This window comes from Panicum virgatum, chromosome 1N (assembly GCF_016808335.1).
Source record: "Panicum virgatum strain AP13 chromosome 1N, P.virgatum_v5, whole genome shotgun sequence".
Taxonomy (NCBI): domain Eukaryota; kingdom Viridiplantae; phylum Streptophyta; class Magnoliopsida; order Poales; family Poaceae; genus Panicum; species Panicum virgatum.
In genome coordinates this window covers 17,098,582-17,125,032 of record NC_053145.1, presented here as the reverse complement: position 1 = coordinate 17,125,032, position 26,451 = coordinate 17,098,582, and the positions used below count along the sequence as shown (strand labels likewise).

The following is a 26,451-nucleotide window of genomic DNA, read 5'->3' as shown; positions in this document are numbered from 1 at the left end:
TCGATTATTTACCTCCAGTATCTTGAAAGCAAGCTCCACCTTCTCTCGCGGCAAGACACTTCCCGATGAGACCTGGGAAGTACTTGCCCGCACTTCAGACACAGCCCTTTTGGGCACTTCTTCAATCTTCTCTATAGTATTCCCTGTATTTTGGGAATCTAGAGGAACAATATGCTACTTAATCAAATTAAGAGCAGAGAAAAGATACCTTTTTAATACAAGGTGGCATAAGTTTACTTGCAGGGGTTTCCTCAGGCAGCTTATCGTTGCCTCCGTCAGGAAGCTTTTCGCCATCCAGCTCCTCTGGAAGCCTGTCGCTTCCACCATCCTCTAGGAGCTTCTCATCGCTCCTCCCGGTGTCAGGCAACAGAGAATCCCGAAGCATGGAATTCACCATATCTTCTGTCTCATGAGCACTCATATCAGGAGTATCCGGAGGCTTCTCCATTGCCGATTTGGGGGCTGAGTTGTCCTCAGCATCTTTCCCCAAGATCGTGTCGCTAAAAAGACAAAGTAGTTATAAACTACTCGATACACAGACAAAAAACTACAAAATACATGTTTTTTCGAAAACTTACATAGGAGCTCTTTTCAGAGCAAACCCCTTGATGCCAAATTTGCGGGCAGGCTTCACAATTAGGGCCTACTTACCCACGTCACCGGCTTTATCTACATTGGAACTACTCGCCGAAAGAGTAGTCCCAGTCCCTTTTGACGAGTCCACTGTGGCGGAAGGGATGGTTTGTCCCACCACAGCATCATCCCCAGATGTTGAGGTCCGCGGCACTTTAGTCGCCGGACTCAAAAAGAAAACACTCACATCCCTTGTCAACTACTCGACTCTTCTTTCCTCGACTGGGATTACATTTTAGAACAAGGAAAAGTACTCGACACAGTACAACTACTCGATATTACAACTCGAGTACTTTTTCCTAACTAACTTTACAACGACTAGGCTTTGCACGCGCACTTCTTGGCTTCCTGAGAAGCCTGCTACAACTAGATTGGCCTGAGACCATGACAAAGTACAAACTTGTTATTCCCATCAAGGGAATAATGATACTCGTATTCTGGGAGAAAAATTTCAAGAGTATGGAGGCAGATTACAGTAATCACCTCGCAATTCCTCTTGTAGCATCTTGCGAAGAAATTTCTCGTTCTCCCTGAATACGTTGTGACAAGATTGAGTCTCCTTGCCAGAGATGTAAGTTCTTGGGCACCCAGAAATAGGCAACCCCAAGGATGTGACACTACAAGACTCAACCAGTCCACAGAGAACCTGCCTCATTGGAAGATGCAAGGACATGATGTCCAGAATGGATCCAATGAGAGCATGCGAGTGGCAGGATGAGGTAGCAGGGACTTTTTTTGTCATTCGCAAGTTCTCTTCTAGCATCTTTTGCTTGAAAGGACTACACAAACTTCAGGAGGGCGAGAGCAAGAACACCAAGGATAAGCCATGGCTGTTACACATTGGTGCTTCTGGCAAAGGCCTCTCTCCCCCCTTTTATAGTCACAAGGGACACGACTGGAGGACAACCCATGACGCTACAGTTGCAGCATTCACGGATGCATTCAAGGACGCAATAATGCAGATTCTCCATACAGTAACATCACATGTGAACACACAGAAAAGAGCTGTACATCACGTGTTTTATTTCTGAAGTTATTTCGGGTGCAATCAGTGTGGCATATTCAATTGTATCATTTTTCTGGGATTTTATCCGAAAAAGAGGTCTTTTCGGATACTGGATCTGATAAATCCTGCAAATATTCTGAAGAATAAAATCTGATGCCACGTCTTAAATCCTTAAGTCCAAATATTAGCTCGGGGGCTACTCGTAGCATATGGGATTTTGATTTAAGGCTTGGGGGTTGCGGGATATGTGCATCAGATATTTATTTTTCAATTTTTTTGAAAAATAATGAAGGAAAAATACTAAAGTGACCCTCAGCCTGATTCTGCGATTCAACCTAAGGCTCGGGGGCTACTCCATATGGAGCGCGAGTACTTTGCGCACCATATATGATCAAGATTTCGGGGCTTGAGCACCTCACAGCCTCGAAGCAACCGGAAGTACTTGAAAGACTACTCGACGTATCCGAAGGAAGGCCCAGAAGCAATCGGAAGGACATTCTGACTACTTGAAGTACTCGAAGACGCCCACCAAGTACTCGACGCCTGCAGGACTCGGCTACGAAGAGCTCGGGGGCTTGTCAGGCCCGGGGCAGCGGGGCTGCTTATAGACATAGAATGTTCTAGAGTAAGGGATAGCTCATGGATGTACCTTACCTCTTTTGTAACTACCTGAATAGGCGTAGAACTAGCTGCAGTACAAAGGAAACTACCCGATTGTGTTGTAGTAAGACTCCAACTGTACTCGGATAGGACTTTTCATGTAACCCTGTTCCCCCGGATATATAAGGGCGGGCAGGGAACCCCTCCAAACGATCATCAACACCTAAGACAATGCAACCACATAAGACGTAGGGTATTACGCAACTCGCGGCCCAAACCTATCTAAATCTTTGTGTTCCTTACACCATCGAGTTCCAGAGCAGTCGATCCCTACCTACAAACCTTACTGCTAAGGGTATCCCTGAGCAGGCTTGGCGGTAAACACCGACACCGAGCATTGGAGGGCGGGAGCGACGCCGGCCAGAGCGGAGCAGCAGCGACCGCTCGGGCGGACACCGAAGAGGAGGCCGGCCGGGATAGCACGGAGGGTGCTGCCCTGCCGGGTGCCGGAGATGAGACCGGCCGAGGCGGCGCGGAAGACACCGCCCGGCCGGGAACTGCAGATGATGCCGGCCGAGGCGGCGCAGATGACACCGCCCGGCCAGGGGCTGTAGGAGGAGAGACTGGCGGGGATGCGTCGGAGCACCTCGCTAGCCAAGCAGAGGGAGAGGTCCTCGCCCCTTAGCCCGCGGGGGCTGAGGTCGAGGGTGCAGGGGCCGCGGCGATGATGCAGATGACCCCCGCGGGGGTGTTGGAGGAGACCCTCGTCCCGGAACCCACGAGGGCTGGGGGCGAGGGTGACGCTGCGGGATTAGCGGCACAGTCGGCGACGGGAAACGTAGTGCCGGTGGTGGAGTTGCCGCCGAGCGAGGAGTACGGGGACTCGCAGGACATCGACCCGGCTGTTGCGGCTAACGCCGCCGTCCGGATTGCCGAGTTCATCTTGGCCTCCGAAGATGTTTTTGAGGCTGGTACATCCGAGGGGCCCCACCACGGGGTCGACTGTGCGATCACCCAGTCTGGGGTTCCCTCGGATTTTGCCCGTGCCGAGCGGGAAGATGGCAACGCCTGGCGGGTACATATCGCCATCGGGGTCCAGATCGAGGAGAACCTCTCTCGCTCTGAGCCTTTTTTTCGCATGCAAACTTCAACGTCAACAATGTGAGTGTCCTATTCGCCTGTTTTCGGTTTCATGCATATGATTTCCACTCATGTTTCTTCGTCTACAGCAGCTGATGTCCATGTCGCGAGATAAGAGTGCTAGGCTCATGCAGCTGTACTCCAGGGTGTGCTAGCTTGATCAATACAACATCAATCTGATCACACAGCTGGACGAAGCCAATGCCCGGGCTGGCCAGGTGTTCCCTCTGGAGGTGCGGAGCCGTGAGCTGGAGCTCAAGCTGGCCCGAGCCCACAGCGAGCGTGATGCACAGCGAGCCGCAGCCAACCAGAAGGCCCAAGAGGCCGAGGCACATGAGGCCGAGTTGCGGCGAGCTAGAGCGGCGCTAGAGCTGAAGGATAAAACACTCGAGGCGAAGGAGGCTAAACTCCAGGGCGCAAAGGCTGAGCTCCAGCGTAAGGATGCTGAGCTCCAGCGCGAGAGGACGTCCATCACCACACTCACCGTCACCCTCACGGAGAAGGACATTGTCCTCAAGGCATGGGAGGTGGCCATCCGCAACGCAGAAACCACCCTCAGAGAGAGGGAGGCCTCCTTGTCCACGCTCCGGGAGCAGGCGGATGCCGCGCAGACTCAGCTGGCGCAAGCACAAGAATGCATCAAGGGTAAGTATCCGAGATTTTTGCTTAAGTCGATTCTTAGTTTGCCGAAACTCATCTTTGTTTTCTCATTCAGAGCTGAGGAAGAGGGTGGCGGACGAGACCACGGCAAAGGAAGCAATCCAGGTCGCGTTCACAACGGTGTAGCTTGAACATGCAGACCTGGAGAAGACCGCCATGGCCGTGTGCCAAGAACTCAAGGGGGAGGGAGCCTCATCTGGTAGCTCGGTGTCCAGTCACCTGCGGTCACTGGGTGGTCGGGTGGCCGAGCGTATCAGGAACGCCTTCTGCCTCGGCGTTCAAAGGACCCTCGCCGTGGCCTCGACACACTACGACATGAACCTCGAGCGGGTGTCATTGGGATACGTCATCGCGCCTGGCGTCGAGGGGGATGCTGCGATGGTTGCTATGGAAGAGGCTGATGCCGCCGTCGAGGGCTTCGCCGCCGCCTTGTCCAATAAGCTTAAGGACGATCTCCTCCCCGAAGCCGAAGACAATGCTACTGAGGATCCGCAGGGGGGAGAAGGCAACCTGTAGGAAGTCTGGGCCTCGGAGCCCATGTAAATGAGTTAATATTTTGTCTTAACTATGTTTTTGTGTGAGAATACTAGTTAATGTATATTGACAGTGTGGCTGCTCGAGGCCTTATTCGAGCCCTCATTTTCTTTACTTTATTTCCGTGTTCTCGTATGCATCTTAGATAGGTTTCAGCGAGGAAGTTTGCGTTCATAAGTAACTTAGGCGTAGGGTGGTGTGTGGGAATGCTGTATCCCGGAGGCGTAGGTGGTCCCGCGGCTCGGCCGATCCCGTTCCACAGTCGCTTATGCCTTGCGTCTATCTTTCTAAGTATACGAGGAACTTAGATACATAATTTTTTCAAAAAAAACATTGGTGTTTTTGGGGACGTTCGGGGTTTCCCCCATAGTAGCCCGCGAGGGAAGTTTGGTTTTGCCGAGGGTAAAGCAGAGCCTACCTCACTGTTCATGTGCGTCCGAGCCCCTGAGGGTTCGAAAGGTTCCAAAAAAATAAAAATAAATAAAGCATACTCTTTATTGCTTCGGGAACTTTGAGATACAAGTACAAACTATGTACAAATAGATTGGAATTTAAAGGATAGAAGCGATGTAGCTGCTAAATGTGGGGTACGAATCATCTAGAGTCGACGCGATGAGGTTGCGGATCGAGATGAGGTGATGACCCGGCAGATCCTCGTACGCGCTCATGTTGGTGCTGACTGACGAAGCGTAGGTCGCAGCAGCGGAGCGCATCCCGAAGGGAAAGGGCGATGGCATGGTCGCGCCCTCCTTGGGAGGCGCCGGGGCTGCACTTGGTGGTGGTAATGTAGTGACGTCCTCCACCATGGCGCTAGGCTACGATATGCCTGCCTCGACCCATGTGGGGGAGCTAAGGCGAACCACTCTGCACCACTCCATGCACGCTTGTTGCGCGCGCTGGCCCGAGCGCCTCCTGCGCCGGGGTGGTGGAGTCGGAGTGTCGGGGTTTGCTCCGGCCGGGAGAAGCTCCATGTCGTAACTGATGCCAGTCGCGACGAAGTCAAGGCTCCCAAACCTGAGCACCATGCCTGCCGGGAGCAGGCGTGGCCCGTCTGCCATCTAGGGGACAACAGGAACAAAGACAAAAGTCACGCAGCGCTCCTCTACCTGGTGCGCCAACTATTGGTGTCCAGACCCGGCGGCCCGGCACCAACTAGTGAAGATGCTGCGTGATCCCTAACCCTAGACGGTTGATGCAAGAGGCAATACAAGAACACGCGGGTTTATCCTAGTTCCGGCTGTGGGGCCGTACGTCCAGCAGGGGTGTGCGAGGGCGCTGTATTATCTTGCACCAGAGTGCCTGTAGTAGGGGTACAAGCAAGGCAAGAGAGGGAGGGAGGCTCCCAGGTCTCTGCTAAGTGATTGAGGCAAGTGCCAATATCCGGAGAGTGAGCGAGTGCTCTGTGTGCGAGTGGAGCTAGCGGAGTTAGATCGTGTGTTCGTTCGTGTGGATGAGAGGCCCGCCTCCTTCTTTTATAGACACAAGGAGGGGTGGAGTACATGTACGGAGGGGGTTAGAAGTCGTCGTCTTCTCCCCGAATTGGGGGTGCGTGGTGGAAGTCTACTGTAGAAAGTACACTGTGAGGTACTAGAGATCATGGCGCCGGGCGTGCAGTCGCCCCGGGGAATGTCCTGGCCTTGCGGAGATCGCGCTGGCGTCCTGATAGCTCCTGTGGGCGTCGTGGTAGTTGCTGTGGGGGGTATCGTCCTCTAGGCATGGCGTGGCAGAGCGCCGAGGGTCCTCCAAGCGGGGGTTTTGCTCCGGTCAAGGCCGAGGCCGCGTTCGAGGGTTGCGCCCATGCCCGTCGAGGGTTCTGCAGTGAAGAAAGTACACAGACTAGGGGAGCAGTGCCGGGCACGTCTGCACAGAGCGTCGAAGGGTTCCCACAGTGTCGCTGTAGCGCTGGGGATGGCGGAGTAGTGACCGGGGTTGGTGGACGGGACTCCAGTCACAGCCACTGTGCGGCATGGCGGCCTGACGCCGTCTGACCCGGGCCCTGCGGTGGAGTTGTTAGCATTTAATGCCTCCGTTCGTCGGGTGGGTGAGCAAATGGGTTACTAGATCCGTCTGCCGAGGGGTGGCCTCGAGCGAGGCAGAGTTTGTCCGCTCTCCCGAGGGTAGGCTCGTTACCCTCGAGTGAGGCGGAGAAGCGGTGCGCTGTCGAGGGTCTCGGCGGGGAGGCCTTGAGCGACGCAGAGATTGGTCCGTGGGTTCGAGGGGGGTCCGGATGGGCCGTTCCACAGAGCTAGGATGTGGGCTGAGTGCGAATTGGGCCTCTTTGGGCATTGTTTAAGAGATTTGGAGCCGTCGAGTAATCCTTCTTTCCCTTCGGATCGGAGGAAGATGGTAGGTCTAGGCTTGCTGTGGTTGTAGAGCCTGGCAAGGTGGCAGGCACCGTGGGCCTGTTGCGTTTTGTGTTTTGAGGGCGGTTTGGTCCCTGGATTTGGGTGCCCCTAATTATGGTACCCGACACAAGCCGTCCGCCGCCGCCGCACAGAGGAGTAGAAGAAGAACTAGGGAGAAGCAAGAAGAAGAAGGAGAGGGGGAGCCGCGAGAGAAGGAGAGGGAAGTTGCTGGGCCAGGTCTCGTCTCCGGGGATGCCGCCGCCCCGTCTGACCTCGCCGTTGCCCTGCCTCGCCGAAGCCCCGCCTCTTCTTGCCCTAGACCCGACATCGATCCGTCGACGGCCAAGCTCCGCGCTGAGGAGTCCCCCAAGATGCCACCACCGTCGCCGCCAGAAGCCCTCGCCACCGGCGAGCCCTCACCGCCGCTGCTGCTGGACCGGCCGCCGCCGGTGCCATTGTTCCCGCCATATGCCAGCACGCAACAAGCCTAGCCACACCGGATCGGTCGGCGCCGCACGTGATCCCGTTGACGCCGACACATGGGCCCTACGTGTCAGCGAGTGTGCCGCAGCTGACCAGCGGGCCCGGTCTGACAGTCGGTGGGGGAAATAGAGAGAGAGAGAGAAAGAGAGAGAGAGTGAGAGAGGGCGGAAATAGAAACCTGCTGAGCCGAGCCAACCTTTTTAGCCGCAAGACCCAAGCCGACCCACGATCCCTTAACCAAAACGAGCCGACCCTTTTTCTCCCATAAGCCGAGTCCTGAGCCGGCCTTTTCCTTGAGCCATTAACGAGCCAGCCCACTTAGCTGCAAACCGAGCCGGCCTGGTAAGCCGAGCCGCCACATCTGGGCTGGGCCGAGCTGACCTCGGTCCACCAGCCCAAGAACCTATCCAGCTTTTTTTCTTTTCCCTCTTCTTTTTCTTTTTAGAAACCCTGAACACATGGGCTCCGTCTGTCAGCCTCAATGTGAGACTGACTCGTGGGCCCCATCTGACCTGTGGACCCCACAAACTCGTTGACCAGGTCAACACATTGACTTGGTCAACACTGACATCAGCAGGGCCCACTGTTGATGTCATCAAATCGGAGCTGCCAGGAGCTGCCACATGTCACCCTGTTTGTTTTCTTTTTTGATAATCCATTATTAATTTCAGAAATTGGTTTAATCTTTGAAAATTAATAATAAATCAACCGGACATCCGAAAAATATTAAATAAATTTCAAAATTCATCTAAAATCATGATCTACCGGTTAGAGTAGGATGTGTGGTGATTTGGATCTTATTCGTGTAGTTTTGTGCATATTTGCACTTTAGCCCCTATCTTTATATGTTATTATGATTAGGTCCCTATGGGGAGGAGCTGATCAACGTACCGGACGACGAGAAGACCTTAAAGGCCCGGAAGCATGTCGCGAGCGAACAGAAGACCCCAAAAACCCAAGAGTACGTCCCGGACGACACGAAGACCTAGGAAGTCTACGAAGAAATGCCAGGTTCACGCCCATCTCTGTTCTTATCACCTATAGACATCGCATGCTAGATCTGCTACCACTTTTACATACTGTTGAGTGAACCTGCATGACCCATTTGTTTACCGACTCCTTGACCACCTACTCCACAATCATATGGTTAGGGGAATATGAGTGTGATGGGATACTAGGTTTCTGTGGTGGTAGTCTTGACGTGAGTGGGGATTCACATATGAGGAGCTGGTGGATAGGATTTTAGCGGGGGCGAGCGACCAGCCTGATCTTCGGATCAGGGAGCCAGGGGTATGTGTTATGATACCCTACGAGGCACCTGTGGTGGGTGCATGAGTGTCGGAGGACACCGGTGGATGGAGAAAGGAGAGGCGATACCTGTAATGGGTGCCTTCTGCAGACCGCTAGCGGCGGATACGCATTTTGATTCCCTGGCAACATAGATCGAGAGAGTGGACCTCATGACGGAACTATGTTAAACGTGCACACTACTTACCCCCGTATAGGCAGGGGTTCCTGCCATTCCTAGCGGTACGGTACCAGGACTGTAGGAGTAGAGTAGTGTGTTGAGAAGAGGGTAGACCGTGCACGCCCATGAGGCATTCGGGGTGCATCGGGCCGAGTCGTATTGGACGACCCTAGTCTTCAAGACTCTTGAAGCCAGTTGGCCAGGTTAGAGATTCACAGTCCTGGGTCATTCGTTGTGCCGAATGTCCCTAACCCCGGGAAAGCAGGATGGTACCGTATCGGCTAGAGAGTTGTGGTTGTGTGTTGTGTCTCAGTTGGTTAACTCCCGACTTGCAGCCCGAGTGGGTACAGGTGTACAAGCTCTGCAGAGTTAAAACTATACGTATAGCTGTGTACTCGGATATGTACAACTCTTGATCCGGCTTGACTCTCATAGTGTAGTCCCGCTAGATATTTCTACCTCCCTCTAGTCTTACTTTCCTGCTCAGATAGCAGTTGAGGTGTGAGGAGTGGGAGTTCTCGTACCGACTAAGTGAGTGTTTGAAGGTGAGTCGATCGGTAGTCCGGGATGCCGGAATGGACCGCGTCAGGAGATTTGGATGATGCTTTGAGCTTGCTGTTGTAGCATAGGAAAAACTCGGCCTTATCCTTGGACACTTTTCTTACCCTTGCATCCACTTCAAGCTGCATACGGATTGTGACGTGAACATATCCCGTCCTTGGGGATAGTTTGTTAGATACAGGATCCGACGTGGAGACCAAGTCTGAAGCTAAAGAATAGAGCTGAGGATCCGACATTTCAGTCAGTACCAGACTCGAAGATCAAGCTAGGTGATGAAGGATGAAGGTTAAGGACGGTTCGTTCTATGCTCAAGTCTGCCTATGGAGAAGAAACATCAAGATGGAGGACGGCCCAGAAGTTTAGCTAGCATTTCCGATTTCTGCTTGTTTCCTTTTTAGCCCAAGAGGCTTGTATCAGAATATTGTAACACAGATCCTCTGGATTTATGTAATAAATAAACCCATGTTTGTATCTAAGATGTTGTACGACTGTGATGTGTGATTGAAATGAGTTCTGTATATGATAGCTACTGATCTAGGGACTATCACAACAATATAGAGAGCCGGGTTCTTCTTTCGAAAACCCGATTCATTTCACCTGATAATCCAGCAATTATAGCATTAGCAGATGTATTGGGTATTCAAATCCAGATCTTTTGCCTTGAAACTAGTCGAAACCAAGACATGTGCATCAGACCTTCTAGCCAAAGCACTGCAAGCCCAAAAGTGTCCTTACTGTATACAGGGATACACTATGTTGGGAACCGAGGTGGCCCTAATACCCCCTTAGCTGAGGACCTACACATAAGACACACCAACTCACTCTAGAGTCAGTTAGCTTTTTCAATTTCTAACTACTTAGTGTATAAGATCCTTTCGATGGTAGAGCTTCTTTCTCGCTTTTGAGTGGCAGAGCCTACAAACAGAAGAAGCTGGCTTCCGGGAGACAGACACTTCCTATGATGAAAAGCCCAGATCCTTTCTGATCCCAGGTGGCAGAGCTAGCCTACGATAGATCACAACTTATACACTAAGTAATTAGAAACTAGGAGACTAACACTTACAAAAACACTTGCTTTATTACAACACAATAGTATTACACAAGAGTACACAACACACCCTCTCTTTGTAGCTATTCTAGCACTCACCCTTCTCATCTACCATAATCTTTGATAGATGGCATGGCAAAGAGGAGGTCCTCTATTTATAGGTCAAGAAGGATCATTGGGTGGTGATATGTGTCCCCCTTCTTCCTAAATATTACAAGGTTTTTTAATTTATTTATTCCTAATTCTAGAGTACACCATAAAATATCTTGTTATTGCCTTGTAGAGAATACTCTAGAAGGTTGTCTTGCATTCTTCCAACACTCGCCCTCAAGGTAAACTTCTATCCAGACTTGTTTTTGCAGACCATGCCGAGTGCTTCTCGAAACTGCTCAAATTTTGCCTTGTTTAGACCTTTTGTGAAGATGTCAGCAAATTGCCCATCTGTCTTTGTAGGCACCATCTCAATCTTACCTTCAAGGAACTTTTCCCTTATGTAGTGGTAGTGGACTTCTATGTGTTTGGTCCTTGCATGAAAAAATGGATTTTCTGCTAGGCGTATAGAGGATAAGTTGTCACAGAAATCCTTACTTGATAATCCATCGGTTGATGAAGATCCTCCATCAATTGCTTAAGCCAGGTGCTTTCTTGACCTGTCATTGCTGCTGATCGATACTCAACTTCAGGACTTGATAATGCCACCGTGGGTTGTCTCTTGCTGCACCATGATATGGGTCTTGACTCAAGACTGAAGAAGTATCCTGTGGTTGATCGTCGTGCGCCACAATCTCCAGCGTAATCGGCATTGCAATATCCCATCACCTGGCAATCTTTCGTCTCCTTGTATAGAATACCAAAATTGATGGTGCCTTTAACGTATCTGAGGATGCGTTTGACTACATAAAGGTGAGGCTTCTTTAGATTGCTCATGTATCGACTGACCACTCCCACTAGATAGGAAAATATTTGGCCGAGTCAGGGTAAGATAGATAAGTCTTCCGACCAGCTGTCGATACATAGTCACATCCTCCAAGTCCTTCCCTTCAACTTCTTGTAGCCTCACATTGGGATCTATAGGAGTAGACATGGGCTTGCAGTCAATCATCCCGAACCTTTATGTAGAAGATCCATGGCATATTTCTATTGTACCAGAAATAGCCCTTCCTTTGTGCGCTCCACCACAAGTCCAAGAAAGTGCTTCAACTCTCCAAGCTCTTTCATTTGAAACCGGACTGAGAGATATTCTCTTGTAAAGCTTTAGGGAGTAGAATTCAGGTGTGGAGTTGTAACTCATGGAGTTAGAGTCTTCATGAAGAGTTAGTATGTCTTGTATCATCTCTTTATGTATGTCTTTACTTTGTTCTAGATGTTTGTTTTATTGAATTTGGTATGTTTGATTCATATGCTTGGTAATATATGTGATCCTTTCATGATAATATTTTGAGTAGTTTATCTTACATGTCAACTTGAGTTAGTAAGATAACAACACAATTTGGTTACATCTCCCTTAATTGGGTGCTCTAGAACTAAGGTTCCTGATAGAGACGGATGTCCCTTGTGCAAGGCTATAGTAGTAATCGTTAATGCAGACGTGGTGTTTGGGTTAAAGTTTACGTTTGAATTTTGTTGATGGTCATTAAGTGTGAAATATCATTCCTCTTACTCGCATATTTGTATCAATAACCTAGCTCCACAGTTGTTTTCGAAGATTTATGTTTTCAGGAGTACAAGTCCGGAATAAGAAGAAAACACGAAGAATACGCAAATAAAGTCGCAGAAGATAGCATCCTGCATAACACATGCAAAAGAGACCCACAAACCAGACCAAACTGACCAACTGGACCCCGGCACCGACGTACCAACATCAGGGCCCACCAGGCAGACACACAAAGGAAGGCGGTGGCCAGGGGCGCCAAGGTGGGGCCGGCCGAACCTATGGTTCAGCTGAACCTGCCCTGGCTCCCGTCCAGGTACACTTTGGCGGGAAGGTGGTGCTGATCCTCCTGAAGGCGGTTCTCAGTGTTTCCATGTATAGTTTTGGTAGGAACCGACCTATCCAAGCTATATAAGGGGCCTCCCTCCACACACTCCACACACACCACTTGAAGGTCTCTTTCTCTCACACTATCTTGTGACTTGTACTCCTCAGGGTAGTGGAGCTAGGCTAGTACTTCATCTTCTTTAGCGAATCTAGTCATCCTCGGGGTCAGCGAGCAATCCTCGGCCTCTGGTATGGCTTTGTATTCCGACATTCGTCATGCTATTCATACTAAGTTAGTTCTTGGTTATCTTGCTATGTTCTTAGCATGCTTAGCCTTGATCTGTGCTTTATCAAGTTATACTAGTTGCTTGCTTAGACCAGATGATCTGGGTAAGGATATCGGTTCTTTGTGCTTTCGGGCTTGCCTTAGCATCTTAACTGTCCATCCGAAGGGTGGGGGACCCGGGGCTGCTAAGGTAGTGACCTCATATGCGGGCATGGTGCCCGGGTATGCGGGATCCCTCGGATATGACGGTGCTCCATGGTTTGACTGGGGTAGACCGCAGGTGGTGATAGCCCTGTCGGTCCGCCGAAAAGCTGCTTCTAGGTTAGCATACTCCCCGACGTTCGGGTATCGTGTAGGAGTTCATGCAAAGATGAAACGGGACTGGATGTTCTCCAGTGCAGGTCATTCTCCCCGATGTCCCTAATTTCATGGCACCTGCAGTTCTAAACATGTGGCTAACATAACTTATCTGCTAACATGAATAGTATACTAGAATTTGTGCCTATGCTCCCACTAACCTTAGGTGTGCTTGTTTATTCTTTATTCATGAGAGTTGGTTGTTCTGTGTGTGTCCCATTACCCCTGATTATCCTTTATTTATCACTTACCTCTTTATAATTAGCAGTTTGCACTTTATTTCATAATGTCATGGTTATGTAACTAGTAAATATCTTTACACAACCTTGCCATCCCTTTGGAAAATATAAATAACGATACCGTGAATACTTTCGGGTGAAATGCTACAACGGTATATCCGTGTGTTGACTCCTTTTACGGATCAACACACGATCGCACTAGGTCACGCGGCGCGAGGAGGGGCTCCTTGCAGCTCTTCCTGCGTGGGGCGGTCAGACTGGTCAGAGGGATCGGTCAGACCGGTCGCCGTGTAGAACGACGATGACCCGACGAACGCTCACCCGGGGGGCACCCCGTCGGGGAAAGCGCGCGTAGGGTTGCCCTAGGCTCGGCAGGCTGGCTAGGGCGTCCTCAAATGCCATGGAGACGAGAGAAGAATAGCATGTCGAGGTTGGAAAAGTAGGGTAAAGCGAAAAAGTAAAGAGATAAAAGATGTGTTTTTGATAGATTCGATTGGGTTGTGTCCTCAATTGGCCGTGACCCTTTATATTTATAGAGTGGGGAAGACTTACCCCGCAAGAAATTATGTTTACATATCTAAATCTATTAAGAACTCTAATTACAATCGGATTCCTCCTAGACCGGTCAGACCAGTCGGACCCACCGGTCAGACCGGTCGGTCCCCTGCCGGACTGGCCACAGTGCCTCGACCGGTCAGACCGGTCGGTCAGACCGGTTGGTGCCAATTTTGGCTGTCAACACCGTGCGCTTGTAGATTTTTCTGTAAACATTAAGACATACCAACCAAGTATTTCTGGCGCTGTTGCCGGGAACGAGCTTAACAACCCCGTTCCTAGTGATTGCTCTAAGAAATGCCAACAAGCATTTCTGGCGCCGTTGCCGGGGATGGCACTAGGTGTAAAGATTTTACTAAGCACATAAACCTGGCAATATGAGTAAGAAGTAGCTACTGCTTATACAGGATAATGTGTTTATCTTTTTTTCTCATGATTGGATGAAAACAGGGTAGTGTATGTCTGGTTTCTCCTTGCCGACAAACTTCGTTAAAAATCTAGAGAAGCTCGTAAGAAGGGTTCGACCTCGCATCGTCCCTCCTCCGCTCTCGCAGTCCACAAGCGAACCAGCCCTTCAAGCACCATCAACAATCACCGAACCCATGGCTGAGAAGACTCTCCGCGATTTCTCCGTCCCCTCAGCTGCCAATGTGGCAACTGGACCTAATGTTGATATTGGGGACGTGAACTTTGAGATGAAGTCTAGCTTCATAAATATGGTGCAGGCTAGCCCATTCTGTGGCAAGCCAAATGAGGACGCCAACGTCCATCTCCAGAACTTTCTAGAGTTATGCAAGACCGTGACCATACGGGGCGTTACGGCCGATGCCATCAGACTTCGCCTGTTTCCTTTCTCTCTCCTGGGGAAAGCAAAACAATAGTTTTATCAGAACAAGGAAGCCGTCATCAAGTGGGACAAATGTTCTACGTCGTTTCTCGCAAAATTCTTTCCGTTGGGCAAAACAAATGCCCTGCATGGAAGAATTTCAAGTTTCCAACAGACGGGGATGGAATCCATCCCAGAAGCTTGGGAGAGACTTCAAGAATACATACTCGCCTGTCCTCATCTTGGGATGGACGAGTGGCTCGTGCTCCAAAGCTTCTACAATGGGCTAACGACTACATCTAGAGCCCATCTTGATGCTGCTGCTGGAGGAACCTATCTGGACTTGACAAAATCTTTAATTGAAAAGATGGTCTCCAACCAGGGCTGGAACGAGGAGCGTTCCCAGCCCAGAACAAAGGGCGGAATGCATACCGTCAAGGAGACGGACATGCTCGCCGCCAAGCTGGACCTCCTACTGAAGAAACTTGATGAAGGGAACCGGCAATAGATGCCCGTTTCCGTCCATGCCATGAACTCGTACTCAATGTGCGAGGTTTGTGGTGACGGTGGACACTCGGGGAATGACTGCCCTGAGACCCGAGAAGACGCAGCCCACATCAACAACAACAACACCAGGTTTCGTCCACAAGGAGGCCAGGGGTGGGGTCAAGCACGCCCACCATTCCAAGGAGGAGGTAACAACTTTAACTCAAATTTCAATTCGAACCAACCCTCCTTGAGAGATCTAGTCTTTGGCCAAGCTAAAATAAATGAATCCTTAAACAAAAAGCTTGCTGCCAACGATAAAATTTTGGAAAATATAAATGCAAAAGTTGAAACTCTTTCTTCTGCACTCAAAAATCAATTAAGTTTCAACAAAATGATAGAAACACAACTTGCGCAAATAGCTGATGTTGTTCCCTTTTTAGAAAAGATAAATGCGGTGACCACGAGGGGTGGTAAGTCCACTCGTGATCCACCGCATCCTAACCATGCAGAGAAAATAGCAAGTCCACAAGTAGAGGAGGAAGAATCTCCAAAACATGATGACTCTGAAGAACCCGAGGAAGAAAATCCAGAAGATACATGTCAATGTCCCATTGCTGGACGTAATGCATGTACCAACTTACGCCCACTACATCAAGGACATCATCAACAACAAGTGACCACTGCCCACAATGGTGGTTGTCAAGCTTACAGAAGAATGTAGCGCTGCTATACTCAACCAACCTCCAAAGAAGAAAGAAGACCCGGGATGCCCAACGATCAATTGTTCGATTGGCACTCAACACTTCGGCAATGCCTTGTGTGACCTTGGGGCTACTGTCAGCGTAATGCCCAAGGTCGTCTTTGACAAGCTCAACTTCACGCATCTGACGCCAACACCGATGCACCTCTAGCTAGCCGACTCTTCAGTTTGCTATCCGGAGGAACTCGCTGAAGATGTTCTAGTTAGAGTTCGAGATTACTTCATCCCAGTTGACTTTGTAGTGCTCGACATGGAAATATCAAAAGAGACACCGCTCATCCTTGGGCGGCCATTCCTGAGCACTGCTGGAGCACACATCGATGTGGGGGTTAGAGAAATCCGCTTCAACATCAATGGAAAAGAAGAAAAATTCCCGTTCCGGCCCAAGAAGGAATAGTGTTCAATGATCAACATAAAATCCGGGCCAAGAATGCAAGAAAAAGCCGAAGCAACGTCTCCTAATCAAGATTCTACAACCACACGATCACAAAGACAACCAAGAAGAAGTGGCGTAAAGTTGCAAGTTCGTCCTCGTCCAATTCTCCAAGACGAGCTGAACAGTGGTAACCAAAGCAGGAGAAAGGTCCCGCTCGTCAGACTCAAAAATGATGGGCCCTTGCCGAAGGTAAATCGGTACGTATCTCATATTTATTCTTCACTATTTTGCTTTTCTCGACTTTTTCAATTTTTCCCACTGCATTTTCAAAACACTCTTGCATGCTAGAAACTTTTCTAGCACTTTTTCTGTTTTCACAAAAATCTAAAAATATTTTCGAGTGTTAAAATCCTTTGGAAAATAAATTTGAACATTTTTTCAAAGCAAAGTTTGGCCAGCACCAAAGTTTAAAAAGCATATGACCGTTACAAGGGCAGTGGGCCCTGGCTGTCAGCAGGGTGGGCCACCTAGGGTTCGGCCGAACCCTAGGGTCGGCCGGCCCCTTGCCAATGGCTAGTGGGCCCATCCTTCTCCAACGGTCAATAGCCGTTGAGGCTTGTCTCTTCCAACGGTGCCTGGCCATTCTCTCTTTAAATAGACGCCAAGGGGTGAGTTTTGAGCTCTCACACTCAACTCTCATTCACCCACTCCCTCTCGAACTCTCTCAAACTTTGCTCTCAGGTTTTCATTGGATTTTTCCTCAAATTTGATTTCAAGAAACCTCTCTCTCTCTCTCTCATTTCTTTGCTGCAAGAAAAGAAGGAGCAAATCGCAGGTAAGAACATTCATTTCGATTTTATTAACATAACTTGTTTTGAGTTGTACATGTTTGTTTTGCTTCATCATGAAAGGCTTAGGGCAAAGGTTTCCGGCGCATTCAAGAAGATGACGGGTGGAAGTTCATCCCGTTCTCGGGGTGGCCCAAGCTCGTACACACCCAAACCTATGCCTACACCAAGCATGACGGACTATGAGGAAGAAGAACAATACGAAGAGATGCAAGCCGAACCGCAAGCCAAGGCCATAGAGACTGATGCAGAAGATGCCCCCTACCTTGACTTGCGAGATGACCGTGAACGACAAGGCTACGCCATCCTCAAGAACCGAAGCTTCATCCACACCCGAGCATTCGATCCAGATCCCCTCATCAAAAAAGGTATGTACGAAGACTTCTCTAACGTTTGGCATGCCAATAGATGGGATAACTTCATTCTCGTTGAGGAGTATGGTTCTCGACTCCTCACCATCCAATTTATTTACACTCTTCGGGAGATGGAAAACAGGGTTTATTTTGGACTTTTCGGGAAAGAGTATTTGCTTTCTTGTAAAACTTTTGCTAGCCACCTCGATTTCAACAAACGCTGGCCAATTTCTCTTAAGCAAGCTTGCCGCGGTTTTAATCATCATGAATTTTGGGGCCAGATTTCGGGTCAAGTTGTCCATGACAAGTTTGCACCTCGGTGCAACGATATTCATAATCCGACTCTTCAGTTGATGCACAAGTGGTTAGCCATCACTCTCTTTCCTAGAGATGATGTCCGACCCGTGCGCAACGATGAGTTGCTCATTCTGCCTTGGTCAACAAGATTAAAATCTCCCCCGCGCAAGCTTTGGTTAAGCAATGGCTTTCGAATTTCAAGATGACGGGTCCTATTGAGTGCACTTCTTTGATTACTCGCATCGCTACACGTGTCGGTGTCTTAGAGGGGAATTTTATTCCTTTCATTGAGGGCGATCGTGCGTATATCGACGAGGCTTATCTGATCCAAGGTCACACACTCAAGAAAGGCCCGGATGACTCTTTGATTTTCTTTTACTTGGGCAATACAAATGAGATCCTATTACCCAATGCAGAGTTCCATTCGTATAATTGACATTCGCTAACCATCCCTCTCGTTCCATGAGAAGGGGCTCGTAGGCATAGATCTTCTGCTTTGCCTGGCAGGATGACAAGAAGTAGGACCAGAAGGGAAGCAGAATCGACACCACTGCCTCAGCAGCCACAGCACTCACATCAGTATGAGGCCGGTGGTTCGTCATGGCATAGTACCAGCACTGAGGAGTGGGCACGACAGGCACCAAGCCGCCGGTCCACCAGCTCCAGCTCCAGTGGAGGCCCGAACCTCATCAAACGGACGGACTCATCCCGAGGTTTCGATGCCATCACCCAGCAGCTAGGTGAGCTGCGGGTGCAGGGCGACAACATACAAGAAACGCTGCACCAACACATCGATACATCCCAAGCATGGCAGCGTCACACTGGCGAGAGACTCCACGACATGGAGCAATTGCAGTTGCAGCGACAGGAGGAGTGGAGGGCCTACTGCCGCTGGACGGGTTTCAACCCCGACCAACCGTAGTGAGCCTGAAGCTAGCTTGGGGGAGGACCCCCACGAGAGGTAACTTGTACCATTTATTTTTACTACTTTCATAACCTTGCATGAAACCCATAAAAATTTGCAAAATATAGAAAATCCATAAAAAATTGCATAATTAAAAACAAATAAAAAACTGCATAATTAAAAACAAATAAAAATTTGCAAAACTTAGAAAATACCAAAATATTTCTTTAATATGTGTAGTAAGCACAATGTAAGTTTTCCTTGTTGAGATGATGAATAGTTACTGTGTTATTTTCCTTCATATCCTTAGTTATGCTCTATCTAGTTTTGGGTTTGTTGGCTTAAAAGTTCAAACCTTAAACTTGAAACTTGTGGGTAGCGAAAAGCATGATCCAAATATAAATTGTTGTGAGCTATGATATGGTTAAGTAGAGTTGCTATGATATTCTCTTATGTGATACTTGACATCCGGAGTATTTAATTTTGAAAACACAAAAATATAATAAAGTTCCTCGATGATATGAAAATTTCTATCCAAAGCCATATGTTGTTTTCATTGGAAAACCTTACACATATGCAACTTGCTATCTCATTGAGTTTTGTCAAATTGGTGTGACCCTTAGTGACATTCATTTCATACTCACATGATCAAGATCACGTACACGTTTTCACCACATGCTATGCTTCTACACTAGAAGTAAGCAAACATCCATCCATCCACAAAATAAAACTCCATGTTTATGTATGAAACCACTCTCTCTCAAAAGAAATATATCAAGAATATGGGGCTATGCAAAAAGAAAATAAAAGATGCATACCCAAAGAAGGTATGCCACATGCTTAGGCATGTCAAAAAAAAGAGAGAAAAGATGCATACCCAAAGAAGGTATGCCACATGCTTAGGCATATCAAAAAAAAGAAAGAAAAGATAGCCCCTTATCCAAAAAAAGAGATGGTACATACAAAGGAGTTCATACACCATCTACCAAAAATATCCACACACTTGCACATCTTGATCAAGGTTTATGATTTGTTTCTCCTTTGAATCCGGTATTTGACTTAGCAAAATATGAGAAGCAGGTATGCCTTCAAATCCTCCATACCTACAGCTCCACAATAACAGCCATTAGAGGTAGGATGAGGAAGAAAGGCACAATAAAAAGCCTTGGTAAGGAATCATATACATTGAGCGATCTGAGAGATCATCCGATGAACTTTATAAATTTCTTTTGAGAGCACTCTATGATACCATTCTGAATCTCAACCGCCAAAGATGAGGTGATGCTATAAGCTCCACAGGAGTAAGGTAAAAGGTAAGAACAAAGGCCAACTTATTCAAAATCAAGGTAAGAAGCATTTGGTTGTGCCTAAGTATGAGTTAGAAATTCAACATCGTAGCAACTCCTGATCAACAACAAGCGCCTTGTTTTGCTCGGGACGAGCAAAAGGCTAGCTTGGGGGTGTGTTGACGGTCGTTAAGTGCGAAATATGACCGTCAACTATACTCATAAAAGAAGGAAAAGATACCTCTTACTCGCATATTTGTATCACTAACCTAGCTCCACAGTTGTTTTCGAAGATTTATGTTTTCAGGAGCACAAGTCCGGAATAAGAAGAAAACACAAAAAATACACAGATAAAGTCGCAGAAGATCGCGATCTGCATAACACATGTAAAAGAGGCCCACAAACCAGACCAAACCAACCAACTGGACCCCGACACCGACGTACCAACATCAGGGCCCACCAGGCAGACACACAAAGGAAGGCGGTGGCCAGGGCCGCCAAGGTGGGGCCGGCCGAACCTGCCCTGGCTCCCGTCCAGGTACACTTTGGCGGGAAGGCAGTGCTGATCCTCCTGAAGGCGGTTCTCAGTGTTTCCATGTATAGTTTTGGCGGGAACCGACCTATCCAAGGTATATAAGGGGCCTCCCTCCACACACTCCACACACACCACTTGAAGGCCTCTCTCTCACACTCTCTTGTGACTTGTACTCCTTAGGGTAGTGGGGCTAGGCTAGTACTTCATCTTCTTTAGCGAATCCAGTCGTCCTCGAGGTAGGCGAGCAATCCTTGGCCTCTGGTATGGCTTTGTATTCCGACATTCGTTATGCTATTCGTACTGAGTTTGTTCTTGGTTATCTTGCTATGTTCTTAGCATGCTTAGCCTTGATCTGTGCTTTATCAAGTTATACTAGTTGCTTGCTTAGACCAGATGATTTGGGTAAGGATATCGGTTCGTTGTGCTTTCGGGCTTGCCTTAGCATCTTACCTGTCCATCCGAAGGGTGGGGGACCCGAGGGTGCTAAGGTAGTGGCCTCATATGCAGGTATGGCACCCGGGTATGCGGGATCCCTCGGATATGACGGTGCTCCACGGTTTGACTGGGGTAGACCGCAGGTGGTGACAGCCCTGTCGGTCCGCCGGGAAGTTGCTTCTCAGTTAGCGTACTCCCTGACGTTCGAGTATCATGTAGGAGTTCATGCAAAGATGAAATGGGACTGGATGTTCTCCAGTGTGGGTCATTCTCTTCGATGTCCCTAATTTCCCGGCACCTGCAGTTCTAAGCATGTGGCTAACATAACTTATCTGCTAATATGAATAGTATACTAGAATCTGTGCCTATGCTCCCACTAACCTTAGGTGTGCTTGTTTATTCTTTATTCATGAGAGTTGGTTGCTCTGTGTGTCACATTACTCCTGATTATTTTTTATTTGTCACTTACCCCTATATAATCAGCAGTTTGCACCTTATTTCATAATGTCATGGTTATGTAACTAGTAAATATCTTTACACAACCTCGCCATCCCTTAGAAAAATATAAATAACGATACCCTGAATAATTTCGGGTGAAATGCTACAATGGTATATCCGTGCGCTTGCGGATTTTTCTATAAACGTTAAGACATTAGGGACACATGTCGGCCTTTCCAACAGTTTGTAGAGGTAGCCTGCAGGTGGTGACAGCCCCATTTTGTGCCATCGTAATCCTCCACATTAGTTAGGAGGGTAGGAGGTGCATAAATGTTCATGATGGCCAGACAGTCAAATCTGTCTGGCATGCGTGGTTCTCCATGTTGTGTATTGGATCTTTAGTCCAAGTTGATCATTGATCTAGATAAACAAACAACTCTGTTATGTCTCATGCATGCTAAAGTTGATGAAACATCTCTAGTTCCCTTGTCTTGCTTTTCATTCTTCTGCTACCCATAAAAGTTATATTTATTAAGCTCATCTTGTCTCACACTACCTCTGCTATTATTATCACTTACCCGTGTTCAGACTTAAATATTAACTCAGTAGAAATTCTCCCTAGCTTAGTAATATCTTTACACTGCTGCCTTGCCTGCGGAAATATAAATGACACCCCAATATATTCATTGCGTAAAATGCTTCACTGATATATTTTTTGCGCTTGCGGAATAGTTCATGATTCTGAATACTCGTGTTCCTCAGTAATTGTGCTAAGAGATGTTAACCATTTCTTGGTGCTGTTACTAGGACATGTATTTTAGTTATGCTTCTACAGTTGACGTTAAGAAATACCAACAAGGTCACAGACAGTCCGCCCCCCTTGGCGGACCGTCTGCAGTACAAAATGTTTAGACATCCGAACCATCAGCATGTTGTTTGTCACCTATGTCATCACAAAGGTGACGTATTTTGATGTTGCCCGTCACCTTTGTCTTGTCAAAACATGTCACTATACTATCCCTATAGGTGACCTGCTTTAATGCCCCGTCACCTATAATAAAGGTGATGTTATTGATGTTGCACGTCACCTATCACATAACAAAGGTGACGAGCAACGTTTTAGGAAGACCCCCAAGGGTCCAAAGGTGACATGCATCATCTTCACGCGTCACCCATATAACAAAGGTGACATGCAACAACAACTTGTCACCTTTGTGAGCATCATCTTAGAGTGTTTCTTACATAGTGAATCGATGCAGAAATTGTGTTAGGTCATCATGCGGGGAAATATTTTTTCCTCCTCCGGATACCATTATGCCCGTCCGACGATGATGAGATGTTCCCCTTCCAATTTAAAAGAAAGCAGTTCCCAGTCAGATTAAGTTTTACATGACGGTTAACAAGTCACAAGGTCAAACAATCCCTAATGTTAGTGTGTACCTTCCCGAGCCAGTATTTTCTCATGGACACAACTACAATACGGCCGGCCGTAAATTTAGTTGTTCGTATGGCCGCACTGTTTTAGGAATACAATGATTAGGAATCAACGTGCGGGCAGTGACACGTGCAAATGACCTCAAAACTTAAAAAAGTTGTAGTTCTTAAACCATCCAGCAAATACAAATTCCGATTGCACACTTGTATCTCTTTCAAGGAGACATTCAAAACAAGACCCCACTTGAATATATTTCGACGATAATTTTCAAAACACATAAATTGCTTTATTTACAATGAAAAAATACCAAAATCAATTAGTCAAAATGCTCAATCGATCTGCTAAAGTTGCCTATTATTGATCATGCGATAAACATTCACCTACCTAACAAAGTTGTTTACCCTTATCCACTATTCACATTAAATATTCTATCTTCACAATATGAACATCAATATCCACTTAACTGAACTCGGGCATGCAAAAGCAACATTATGTAAACCCATGAGCAATTTTCGCAAACATCATATGCAAATTAGAATGCATGAAAAAGTATTTTCTCTCAAAAAAAATTATATCATTAAAACATAGTGGTGTGAGATCTTGTTTTGAAGTTTTTATTGAAACAAACACACCTGTGCAATCGAATTTTGATTTCAATGCTCGGTGTTGAAACTATGATCTTTTCTATTTTGAAATTAAGTGCATGCATGCGTTGTTTGGTTCTGTCATTGTCCCTCACATGCATGCAACACCCACGGTCCGAACGGCCGTACGACCAGTCTGATTTACGGCCGGCCTAAAATAAGTCTTTACCTTTTCTCATAGCCAGTTTTATGTTGCGATGTCTAGAGCCACTTCGAGGAAAAACAACATCAAGATTCTCGCAAAACCACCTAATGTTGTTGAGTAAGACGACCAACATAAAAAAAAGTGAAAAAAGGGTAAAAAGAATGGGAAGGAGAAAATAGAAAAGAATGAGAAGAAATAAAATCCAACTGTCAATGGTACGTTCACGAAAAATAGTGTATATAAATATATTCTTACACCATAGTTGTGAGGTAATAATACTTCTAATAATTATTTGTTCTTTCATATTCTAAAATTTCTATATAATCACTGTACCAAATTTAATAATATACTATATAATAACTTATTCTTTGAAATGTATCTCAGGTTTGGTTATGGATATAAAAGGGTTGGAGAACTCTGCGCACGTATGTGTCGAATGTCGTGGAGCGTATGTGTGATGACGATGTATCGCTGCCGGCCGTATATACACTACCGGAAACCTATTATATGCCGTGTGCCAGAAGGTTTGCCGAGAGCTACAACACAGGCACTCGGCAAAGAACCTCTTTGCCGAGTGCCTAGAGCCCAACACTCGGCAAACCAGAGGCACATGCCATAATCCATATTTACCGAGTGCCGGCGCTCGGCAAATAAATGGCACTTGGCAAAATATGGATATGCCGAGTGCCTCGGAGCGAGCACACGGCAAAGCCGGTGCACGTGCTCGTCATGCGCGACGGCCGTCACGTCTGTTTGCTTTGCCGAGTGCTTCCCGTTTGGCACTCGGCAAAATGAGATTTTGTCGAGTGTCTTTTCCCAGCACTCGGCAAAGTCCAGTTTTACCCAAAAAAAAAATTGTGGCCGACGGTGGAATCGAGCACGCGACCTCCCGCATACCAAAAACCCACCGTTACCATCGCGCCGTAGTTTGTTTAGTGTCCAGTTAGGGTTGCAGTTCCTTAAATTATATATTTAAGTTACTGTAAATCGCAAGTTTAAGCGTCTAAACAGATTAAAAAAAACTTTTGAACTACAAAATTTCATATCTTACCTAGATCTTCAACTTTCATTTTGGTAGAATCTTCATACGAGGTGAATTTGAAATTTTGAATTTTCAAATTTTAAAAGTTCAAACTTAATTTTCTTTGACAACATGATTTCTAAATAAAAACTTGTGAACTGCAAAGTTTCTTATATTTTCGAGATCTACACATTTTCTTTTGGCTGTTTACCCATCCGAGGTATTTCAAAAGAACTTCAAAATTGAATTCGTTTAAATTCAAATGTAATTTGCGCCGTCAGAATTACTTGAAACAAAAAAGTTTTGAACTACAAAGTTATCAATATTGAGAAGAGGAACAAGTTTTATTTTGATATTTTATGCATTTGACAAAATATTGTTGAGATAGTTCACTAATTTTATTGATCTCTGTGTTGATTCTAGAATCATCTCCCAGAGCTATCCGATTTGTGAACAATTTTACGGTCACTTTGTGAAATGAGAAAAAGTTATATAGAAAAGTTGTAGATGTTGACAAGGCAAACAACTTTGTAGTTAAAATTTTTTTTAATTGAGTTTATCTAAAGGGTGTAAATTGCATTTGAAAAATTAAATATGTCGAGTACCAAAATTATGACACTCGGCATACTTAGGGTATGCCGAGTGCCTAGGATCCGGCACTCGGCATATGGTTAGTATGCTGAGTGATCAGATCCCGCCCTCGGCATAACTGCCACACGGCATTTTAGTGGAAATAACCCCCCCCCCCCCCCCCCCGCGGCCACACACTTAGCCATTTTTCCTATTCGCGCCGCCGCTCCGCTCACCGCCGCTCCGACGCCTCCCCCCCCACCCGCCGCCACCCCGCCCGCCTCTGTGCACGGACTGCCCCCACGCCATCGCCCCGCGCCCGGGTCGACGCCATCCCAGGCTGTAAAACCCGGTTTATAAAAAGGACATAAACCGATCAATCATATACGTGCCAGGATCAAGTCACACGTATATACAATAGAATGAACAGTATATCATAGCACATATCACGTAAAAAGATATAATAAAGCGAATACGAATGTTATTTATTACATTAATGACAAAATGTCTGATACAGCGGAAGCGAAGTACAAAATACGATAAAAACTCTCCGAAGCTGAGCAGGGCGCCACAGGGACGTCGACTGGGAGACGAATGCCTAGAAGTCCTCGTAGTCCTAGAAGCGCTGAGCGAACTCCCTCGCGTCGGCAGGAACTGAGCAGCAGTAGCGTAGCCAAGAGGAAAAAGTAGAGAAGAGGCAAGAGTGAGTACACAACCGTACTCAACAAGTATAACACAAACTATGAGGCTCTAAGGTTGGCTGACTCAACTGCATTAGCTTTTAAGTGTTGGCAAGATTTTATTTAAGCTATTTACTACGAGTTGATGTATTACCATTAACCCAGTTACATAGTAATTAGTCAAATTTAATCATGATACTACTGAGAACCAAACCAAAACCACCAAGTAACCCCGAGAGGCACCTCCCTCGTCGGAAGGAGATAACCCCACTAATCAAAAGGAGGATCTGGGCCGCTCATAACCGTGAGCACGGCTAGTATACCAGTTTTACACTCTGCAGAGGTTGCACATCTTTACCCACAAGTCGTGAGCTACGCCAGTTGTTCATCACACTTCCTTAGGTGAGATGACTAGCGACTCACTACGAGGCCTTTACAAAGAATCTCGTTGGTAGGGAGTAACCGCGAGGGTGGATCAGCGACTATGGAGCAGGTCTAGTGGGTGTCAAGACACGA

The 26,451-nt window shown here is 47.3% G+C and overlaps 1 non-coding gene across 1 annotated transcript; it reads right to left on the bottom strand.

Moving 5' to 3' along the window:
• Window positions 1-14,861: 14,861 nt before the first annotated feature.
• LOC120657934 lies at window positions 14,862-14,968 on the bottom strand. Its single transcript, XR_005668462.1, has one exon. It is a non-coding gene; the product is annotated as a small nucleolar RNA R71 (small nucleolar RNA).
• Between the last annotated feature and the right edge of the window lie 11,483 nt (window positions 14,969-26,451).